The sequence below is a fragment of the Oratosquilla oratoria genome, chromosome 22 (genome assembly GCF_046742065.1).
Source record: "Oratosquilla oratoria isolate Oo_2021 chromosome 22, ASM4674206v1, whole genome shotgun sequence".
NCBI lineage: Eukaryota > Metazoa > Arthropoda > Malacostraca > Stomatopoda > Squillidae > Oratosquilla > Oratosquilla oratoria.
Genome location: NC_134798.1, coordinates 27,901,509 through 27,911,933, shown reverse-complemented (window position 1 = coordinate 27,911,933; position 10,425 = coordinate 27,901,509).

Here is a 10,425-nt window from a genome sequence, read left to right as displayed (position 1 = left end):
AAGATTTTATTGACCATTTTATTAACAACATATCATTTAAAATTTTATTTGACCCAACGGGGCACGGGTTGTCTAGCATATGTGTATATATATATATATATATATATATATATATATATATATATGTGTATATATATATATATATATATAAATATATATATATATAAAAATATATGTGTATATATACATATATATGTGTATATATATATATATATATATATATATATCCAAAGTAGACCATTTGGAAAAAGAAACTAACGACGCAGAGCGATTTCGTATATTACATCTTCAGTAAAAAAAGTACTTTTTGCACTGAAAATGTAATATACGAAAGCGCTCTGCTTCGTTAGTTTCTTTATATATATATATATACATATATATATATATGTATATATATATATATATATATATATATATATATATATATATATATATATATATATATATATATATGCTAATAAGAACACGGGTGCGTGTGTTCACATATGCAAAGTAGACCACTTGGAAAAAGAAACTAACGAAGCAGAGCGCTTTCGTATATTACATCTTCAGTGCAAAAAGTACATAGTACTTTTTACACTGAAGATGTAATATCTTATTAGCATATATGTATATATATATATATATGTGTATATATATATATATATATATATATATATATATATATATATATGTGTATATATATATATATATATATATATATATATATATATATATACAGTCAACTCTCAACGCGAGGGTTACGTTCCTGGAGACCTCGTGTTAATCAAAATCGCGTTAGTTAAACATATTTTTTCCCTTCGGAAATAATGGTAATAGGGTTGTTAGGTTCCTGGACACTGGGAAAGTCTTGTCTATTTTGGGATTTTGTTACTCTGAACTTGAACAAACACATTATTAATATATTTGTAGGTTACAGAAACAACAAAAACACACATTCTTTGTATTTATTTGTAGTACACAGTTATTCATGAAGCGAAGAAATTCCTAGATGAGGTACAGGATAATTTCCTAAAACAAGTGATTACCGATCCTACGAGGGGACAAAATACCCTGGACTTAATTTTAACAAATAATGAGCACCAAATTAGCAGTGTAATAGTGGGAGATAGTCTAGGCTCTAGCGATCATCAAGAAATAAGATTTAATGTTATTTAGGAAAAATTAAAAAGTACGAATAACGTTCAAGCACCAGACTTCAGGAAAGCAAACTTTGACAATATAAAAACCTATTTGAAATTGAATACGAAATGTCATGCGGACGTTTCAGACATTGTCGTTTCTCGTAGCGGGGCTGAGAGTCAGGTCGGTACCAAGAGCCGGGTCACGGAGGGTAATATGCATACCTTAGGTCAGGTCATTTGGGGGCGAGAGCCCAACAATCAGGTCAGCGATTTAGAAGAAATGTATAGTAATCTAACTGATATAATTATTAATGCACAAAACACATTTATCCCCCTAAAGTCAATACGGAAAAATAGTAATACTCCCAAATGGATGACGGACAGATTGAAACATGAGATCGAAATGAAAAGAGGACTTTACGTAAAAATAAAAAACGGGGAATCACACCTTAGATCAAGATATAACGAAATGGCAAAGCTGGTTAAAAGGAATACACGTACAGCAAAACGTAATTATGAAATCATGATGGCCAGTCAAGCAAAATTCAACCCAAAGGGTTTCTTTCACCTCTATAGAACAAAAAATAAAGAAAGAATAGTACCAATTAAAAACGATGAAAATGACATGATAGAATCGGAGGAAAAAATGAGTGAGGAGTTTAACAATTATTTTCTATCGGTGTTTACTAATGAAAGGTTAGATAAAGTACCTGACTGCGATCCGATTTACAGAGGGGATGAAGAAAGTAGTCTATCTAATATCAGCATTAGTAAAGAAGAAGTAGTCAAGCAGATTGACAGACTTAAAGCTACAAAATCTCCCGGGTCCAGACGAAATTTTTCCAAGAATGCTTAAGGAGTGTAAATTTGAAATCTGCGACCAGTTAACTGAAATATTCAATAAATCGGTAGACACTGGTTTTGTGCCAACTGCTCGGAGGTAGGCAAACGTTGTTCCTGTTTTTAAGAAGGGAGATCGATCGTCCATATGCAACTACAGGCCAATCAGTTTGGCATCGGTTATAGGAAAAATGCTTGAATCAATAATAGTAAATAGACTCAGAGAACACATCGAAGGGCATAATTTAATTCGTGATTCACAGCATGGTTTCTCCAAGGGTAAGTCATGTGTGACTTATCTTCTATCCTTTTACACTAAAGTATATAAGGCGTCAGATAACAATGAAAATTACGATGTTATTTACCTTGACTTTAGCAAAGCGTTCGACAAGGTGCCTCACCAGAGACTACTAAATAAAATCAAAGCCCATGGCATAGGAGGAAAAGTGTTAGAATGGATTAGAGCTTGGATTAGTAACAGAAAACAGCGGGTCACCATAAATGAAATTAAATCTAGGTGGGGCGATATTACTAGCGGGGTCCCCCAGGGCTCGGTTTTGGGTCCCTTGTTGTTCATTATGTACATAAATGACTTAGACGATGGGATAAATAGTGATGTTGGTAAGTTTGCGGACAACACTAAAATAGGACGCCTAATTAGGTCAGGAGACGACGCAGAGATTCTGCAGGATGATCTTAATAAATCGTTAACTTGGTCGGTGAAATGGCAAATGAACTTCAATATCTCTAAGTGTAGCGTGTTAAACGTAGGGCTACATAACCCCAAAAATAGATACATTTTAGATAACACGTTTTTAGAAAAATCTGAGTGCGAGAGGGACTTGGGAGTTCTGGTGAGTCCGGACCTTTAAACCAGGAACCAGTGCATTAGCGCCCGAAATAAAGCTAACAGAGCATTAGGTTTCATTGCTAGGACTGTAACGAATAGAAGTGCAGAGGTAATTATTAAACTCTATCTTGCGATAGTTAGACCCATCCTTGACTATGGGGGTACAGTTTTGGTCTCCGTCCTACAGAATGGACATAAATTCACTAGAATGAGTACAGAGAAGAATGACCAAAATGATACATGGACTCAGAAATTTGCCTTACGAAGAGAGGCTTAGGCACCTAAACTTACACTCTCTGGAAAGACGCAGAGTGCGGGGTGATCTAATAGAAGTGTTTAAGTGAATCAAAGGCTATAACAAGGGAGATGCAAACAAGGTCATCATAATAAAACAACAGAGCAGGACTCGCAGTAATGGGTATAAACTGGACAAATTTAGATTTAAGAAAGAAATAGGCAAGAATTGGACTACTAGGTGGTCGATGAATGGAATAAACTTAGTAACCATGTAGTAAGCGCTGAAACTATCAGTTGTTTTAAAAAACGATTAGACAACTTTATGGATGGGGATGACAGGTGGTGATGAATACGGAGCTGCCTAGTGTAGGCCTTATGGTCTCTTGCAGTCTCCTTTATTCTTATGTTCTTATGTTCATTTTATGAGCGCACTCGTCACCAGCCGCTCTCGTCACCAGCCACTCTCGTCACCAGCCGCTCTCGTCACCAGGCATTCTCGTCACCAGCCGTTCTCGTCACCAGCCACTCTCGTCACCAGCCGCTCTCGTCACCAGCCACTCTCGTCACCAGCCGCTCTCGTCACCAGCCACTCTCGTCACCAGCCGCTCTCATCACCAGCCGCTCTCGTCACCAGCCGCTCTCGTCACCAGCCACTCTCCTTCAATTTTCTTTTCAATTGAGTCTTGATTTCTTAGGAGCACTTTCTTGTGAGGTGAAGGGACGCTTGGGTGCCATAGGAGAGTGAACTTGTACACAGACACTTCTCCTCTCAGTGCTCTTACCGCCAAATTGTCGTGTTATTTATAACAATCCTTAAAAATTAACTCGTGTTAAATCGAAAACGCGTTAGTTAAACTCATGTTAATTGAGAATTGACTGTGGCTTATAGTACTACAGTTTCCGCGTTAGCGCCAATCCGAAAGGCGTAGTCCAAGGTCCGTCATGGGGTCAAAGGGGCCTTCCTAGGGTCCTTGGTGGGGTCCAGGGGCACCGCCCTGACGGGAGATCTGCTAGGGTTTTTTGTTAGGGGCTGAGGAGGGACTCGATATGTTGACGAGGGTGTGGTCTCAGAAAATAAAATCAGATGATAATCATTCACGAACATCTGAACATGGGAGGTATACCATGCTGTTTTGATCCCGTAAAAAAAGTTGATTTTCTAACCTCACTTATCTATTGTTCGCGTGAGGTATATCGAGTTTCCAAACCCACTGCTGGAGGTCTATTATTATCACTTCACCGAGCTGCTATTCCACTTAGGCTGCAAAAAATTACACAGTACTTTGGGCAGGATTGTAATCAAAACCCCCTCTACATGCTCTGCATGCTGTGACTAGGGTTTCTTGAGCTGGATTAAATGTCTATGAATGGGGTATTGTTGTCTGTCAATCATCAAATTATGTAATTGGGCAAAGAAGGACACCAAGTGTATATATTTTACCGTGACCAATTCATCATGCAGTACATACCATAGGAAATTCAGGGCCAATGTGGAAATTCAAAAGCTTCTTGTATAGTATTGTGGGCCCTGGCATCTAATCACCCTTTTAACCCATGTGGCATATACGTCTGTGCAAATTGCTTCATGAAACATTACTTGAAGTAGGCTATATTTCTTCAATTATCGAATAAACAAAAATTGAAATAAAAACAAAAACAAAAAGGTTTTACGGTTTGTAAAACATTTATATGAATGAAAATGAAATTCATATATAGCTGAACAAACACTTTTGAAACATAAGCACTTCCCTAAAAACTATTTACATATTTCGATAACAAAAATATAATCCTCTTGCTAAACTTAATTGCAAGTTGTTCCTTAAGAATAGCTTTAAAAACAGATAGAAATACATGTTTTCTTCATTCAGTGTCCTTCATATGAAAAAGCCAGTAAATCATTGATGTTTTGACATTTCATGGATTTCAACCATAAACAGAAAGTTAAAAAAAAAAGAGAAACTCACGATGATATATCTCAGGAAATACATCGTTCCACCTACTTTAGAATGATACACCTATTCCTATGGTTGGCAGCAAATGCATCGATGATCATATCCCTGTCTAACTTCTTTGCTCTTTGGGAATTGATGTTTAATACTCCAAGATTACTGGTACGTTTGTCACCGCTACTGTTGCGCAAGTAGGTTTTCAGTTGTTTTAGGCACGAAAAGCTTCTTTCACATGATGCTGAGTTAACTGGAAGAGTAACACTAATACGCACTAGCTTATACAAATCTAGGAATGTATCTTTGTACGGTTGGAGCATGATGGGAAGTTGCATAGGTGTGTCCACTTCCATTCCCTGCTCCTGCTTTCTGGCAATCAACCTTCTTAGTTGGTGCAGCTCTACGGATAGATCTTTGTCCTCCACCCCGTAATTTGCAGCCATTCCTGATAGCTTTTCCTTGTTCAAAAAGGTTGGATGATTGGGATTGAGAGCAGATACTCCAAAAAGTACCTGACATGCATCGCCGGAAAACCTTCTTCTCAACTCACGGAGAAACTTGTCTATCACGGAGTAGTAAATCCGTCTCTTGGTAACATCGGAGTCATTTGAATCATCATGTTGTCCTATGCCGGATGTTATGACAAACTCATCCAAGTATCGTGGGGCTGTCCTTTGCCTCTGACGCGCAAGTTGTCTGCGAATCCCTACAGTCTGGCACAATTCTTCAGCATGATTTCGTAGTTGCTCCCAGCTCCCTTCGTTTCTCATCTCTGTGAGACTGGACATCACCGCTTCAACCAAATCAACTGCTGAGGCAAGCTGGAGATCGGGGGACTGGAGTTGATCTGACAAGGTTTTCTTCAAATGCAGCAAACTCTCCATGAACACAAGATTCGTCACAAAATGGTGATCCAGGAGGGCAGTGAGTGACCTTGCTCCACTGGCCCTGTCCACATTTTCCCCTTCCATTAGATGTTTTAGGGTTGCAACGATGGCAGGCAAGGTCCTCTAAACAGCTTGGCAGGCTGAGTGTTGGCATTCCCATCTGGTGTCCGATAACCGGTTGAGTTCTATATGTGGTCTTTCTGGGTTCAGCACCTTTTGGAATTTTAGACATTTCTGATGCACCAACGACGAGGAGAAAAAGTTGTACAGTGATTGGATTGTGACGAAAAACTCAGAGATTGACCTTATATTGTTTACACAGTCAACTAAAACGAGGTTTAGCCTATGAGTATAGCAGTGGATGTATACAGCCTGTGGAACATCTCTTCTGAATCTTTCTTGGACCCCATTGGTGCAACCCGAAATAACTGCCGCCCCATCATAGCACTGACCGACACAGATACTGTGGTCAATTTTACATTTGGCTAAAGTTTATTTTATCTTCTGGAGTAACAATTCTGCATCAAGGCCTTCAGCCGGTGTGAAATCCAAGAATTCTTCATGAAGCTCCCAATCATGGAGATACCTCACAACAATAGAGATCTGCTCCTTCTTCGCTATATCCTTCATTTCGTCCGGACCGTTAACTTTTTTTGCAACTGTATGATCATATTTGGCTAGCACATTAAGTAATTCCAAAAAGTTTCCTCGATTGTCGGATTCAACCCCTTCTCTCTTCCCTCTCTGGGCAACATTTTGACATGCTGTACAGAGAAGTACATCAATAACTGCTCTAATGTACCGCCGATTTTCTGCCACTGTCTTGGCATGCCCGGCATCAATGGCTTGATAGATTGTTGCCCCTGTAACTTTCTGCAATTTGAATTATCCCCGAGCTTGCATCGCAAATTTATGGCAAGCTGAAGTATCATGAGCCTTCAGAGACATGGTTGCCTTCTTCCAATTCTTGAATCCGTTGTGGGTGAATGATTGCTCAGCTCGACCAAGATGGGAAGTTGTAAAATGACGACACGCAAAATAGTAAGCTGCACCTTTGACCACGGACTATTCAAGCCAAGAATATTGTTGGGGCCATCTATTATTGAATGATCTTGTCTGGCCACCTTGCATGTGAGAAGGATATTTCTTCAAATCAGGACAGGTAGGCCCACTATCTGGCAGCAGGCTGATGTTGTTTGGCCCTGGAGGACGTCTTGTGTTTTTCTGGGTACTGTCATCATCCACATTCTCTTCCAACTCCGGATTTTCAGTAGAACTAGAAGTACATGGTTCTTGCTCGTCGTCATTAACTCGTTGCCTCTTGTGGGGAATTAGGAAGCGATCCATGACCTATACAGAAAAATAGAACACATGATTAAAAATGGGGGTGGGACGAATTTTTCTTTAAATACTATAGGCCCTATACATAACACACTAACAATCAGAAATTGTGTTCATTTTCGTGGCTCATTCAGCCCTCGCTAGAAATGGCTGATTCGGACCACTTATGGACTTCGTGACTCATTCGTCAATTGTCGCCATTGGGAAATACATTAGGTAGGTTCTACGGTCTTCAGGATTGACGTGGCAGAGGATGGCGCGGTCGTGTGAATCATGGAATGGTATGAAGGAGGGCTTTGTTCAGCAGTGGACTCAGGATGGCTGATTTCATTGATTGGTTGACTTGCCAATAATACCTTAAGCCACGCCCCATTCCTTTGCTTAACCAATCACAACTCACCTTGCAACCGACGTAGGCCCTTTTCCTCCAATAGGCTTCATTTGGAAACGAGTTGCCAGAGAGAAAGAGGGAATTGTTCAGTTTTGCTCAAGAAAGCAGTGGGAACTATAGTCCTTGGTATATCTTGAACGCCATGTGTCAGGATTAGAAATGGAGAGAGTGAGTGGTTTGAAGTAAAGGTGGGACTTCGTCAAGGATACGTTATGTCGCCCTGGCTGTTCAACTTATACATGGATGGGGTGGTGCGAGAGGTGAATGCTAGGGTAGTGGGTCAGGGATTGGAGATGGTTAAAGAAAATGGAGAAAAGTGGGAGGTGAGCCAGCTGTTGTTTGCGGACGACACTGCGCTTGTGGCAGGGTCAGAGGAGGGATTGAGGAAGCTGGTGGCAGAGTTTGGGAGAGTATGTGATAGAAGAAAGCTAAAGATAAATGTGGGTAAATGTAAGGTGATGAGATGTACAAGGGGTGAAAGTGGCAGTAGACTGGAAGTGAACATTAAGGGAGAGCGACTGGAGGAAGTGGATAGTTTTAGATACTTGGGTGCAAGTGTAGCAGGAAAAGGTGGAGTGAAGGTGGAGGTAGAATGTAGATTGAGAGAAGCGAGTAAATGCCTTGGTGGTTTAAAGAGTGTAATGAGGAATAGACATTTGGGAATGGATGCGAAGAGGAGACTGTATGAAGGAGTGATTGTGCCAACAGCACTGTATGAGGCAGAAACGTGGAATATAAGAGAAGAAGAGAGAAGGAGTTTGAATGTGTTTGAGATGAGGTGTCTGAGAAGTATGGTGGGGGTTACTAGGCTGGATAGAGTGAGAAATGAGGAGGTGAGGAGGAGAACAGGTGAAAAAGGATTTGGGAGATAGGGTTGATGAAAGAATATTAGGATGGTTTGGACACATGGAAAGAATGAGTGAAGAAAGACTAGTAAAAGAGGTATGGAAGGCAGATGTGGAGGGAGTGAACATGAGGGGACGTCCTAGGATGAGGTGGATGGATGGGGTGAAGGGGGCTTTGGGGAAGAGGGGAATGTCTGTTGAGGAAGGAAGGGAGAGGACGGAAGACAGAGGTGAGTGGAGAATGGTTGTATATGGATGATGTTGTGACTGCATGAGGAGGAATAGGCGGGGGGGGGGGGCCGGGGTAGTATGTGTGAGTAAATTTTGACGCAGCCCGAAGGGATTTCTCCCCGTCCTCGCCTTATATGCAGAGGGGGACGGAGAGGGGGGGGTCGCCGATTAAATGAAGCGGCCTTGCTGTGGATGTACTGTGTCTTGCGACACTGCTTCTGACCCAGGGCGGTGGGCAGGGTGCAGGGATGACCCGTCATCCAGGAGGTGCTCAGATGAGAGGGAGAGTGGGAGGGGTGTGGAGTGTATTTAGGGATGAAATGGGTGGGAGTGTTTTTATGCCTTTCCCTTTTTGGCTACCTCCCTTGGAAGGGGGAAAAAGCCTTGGTATATGTATGTATGTATATCTTGAACGCTGTGTTTTAAAATTATTAGGCCCTGTTCACACTAACGGTGTGAACCGCGCGGAAACAGCGTCGGTACCACATAGTCAAGAAAAAACTGCGCCTGTTATGAGTGAACATCTTCACTGACTTGCATTGTAATTGAACCGCCGAGTTTCAAACCGCGGAGTTTGAAAACGCTGGTGTGAACAGGTCCTTACTCTATCTCTAAGCACCTCATGCTAGTCTGGTCATACTAAGATTACATAATCATAGTTACAGTAATATCTTAGAGTAATAATGTTACTTAGAGTTGCGATAGATCCTGAAACCTTGTCGGAAAAATAAGAAACAGAAGCAGATTAGGTCTATAGTCCTTTGTGAGATTACAGATAAGTTTGGGTGAAAATGTTAAGAGGTAGGATTATCAAGTTGAGCGTGCTACACGGTCAAGATAATGAAATTGTAAAAGTAAAGCATGGATGCAATAATTGGCACAATACGTGAATACATGAGGTACAGTTCTAAACGAGGGACATAGGAAGTGATGTACAAGTATTAGAGAAGAAAGGCACAAGACTTTATCTGCAGCTTTGGAGAAATTACTGTCCCTTGCTGCAAGTGGTGGGTATTAAATGAGTAAAGAAAACGGAAAATTTTACAAAAGAAATTGTACATTACAAAATAATCGTGGTTATATTACGATATCGTGACAATGTACGGCCAAATCAAGGCACTGTGAAAGACGAAACTAACTTTTTAGGTTGTTCGAAGATGGATGAAACATGACGAAACATTATGAAAATCGGCTAGAGACGTTAAAAGCACAGTTGCTAAGCCTGAGTAGATGGAACTGTCACAAGGTCGCGGCACACTAGACTAGCATGCTACTTGCTTTTGCTATTTGCTACTTGTTTTTGCTATTTTGTTTGAGTAGAAACTACTTCGGTTACAATGTTGTAGGCTTCCGTAAGAACAGTTTAACAATGTGTCTAACATTCACATAGATTTACCTTCTCTTATGTCGTCACTCAACTTTTCACTATATGACATGAGAGTAATTTGACGTTTAAAAATTAGAGAAAAGAAAATCGTAACTGAAGTCGTTTCTACTCCAACGAAGTAAAAGCAAATAGCGTGCTTGCGAGAAATGCTTAGTGCGCCTTGATAGTAAGATTATAAATAAAGAAATACTTTTTCGTCTTTAGCCGATTCTCGTAATGTTTCGCCATTGTTCTATCATCGGACAAACCTGGGACGATTCACTGTACATACAAACATGTTATTACTCACCTCGTAATACATGTGCCCTGTTTTCATAACGCCGTAAATGCTCCGAAACTGTTTCAG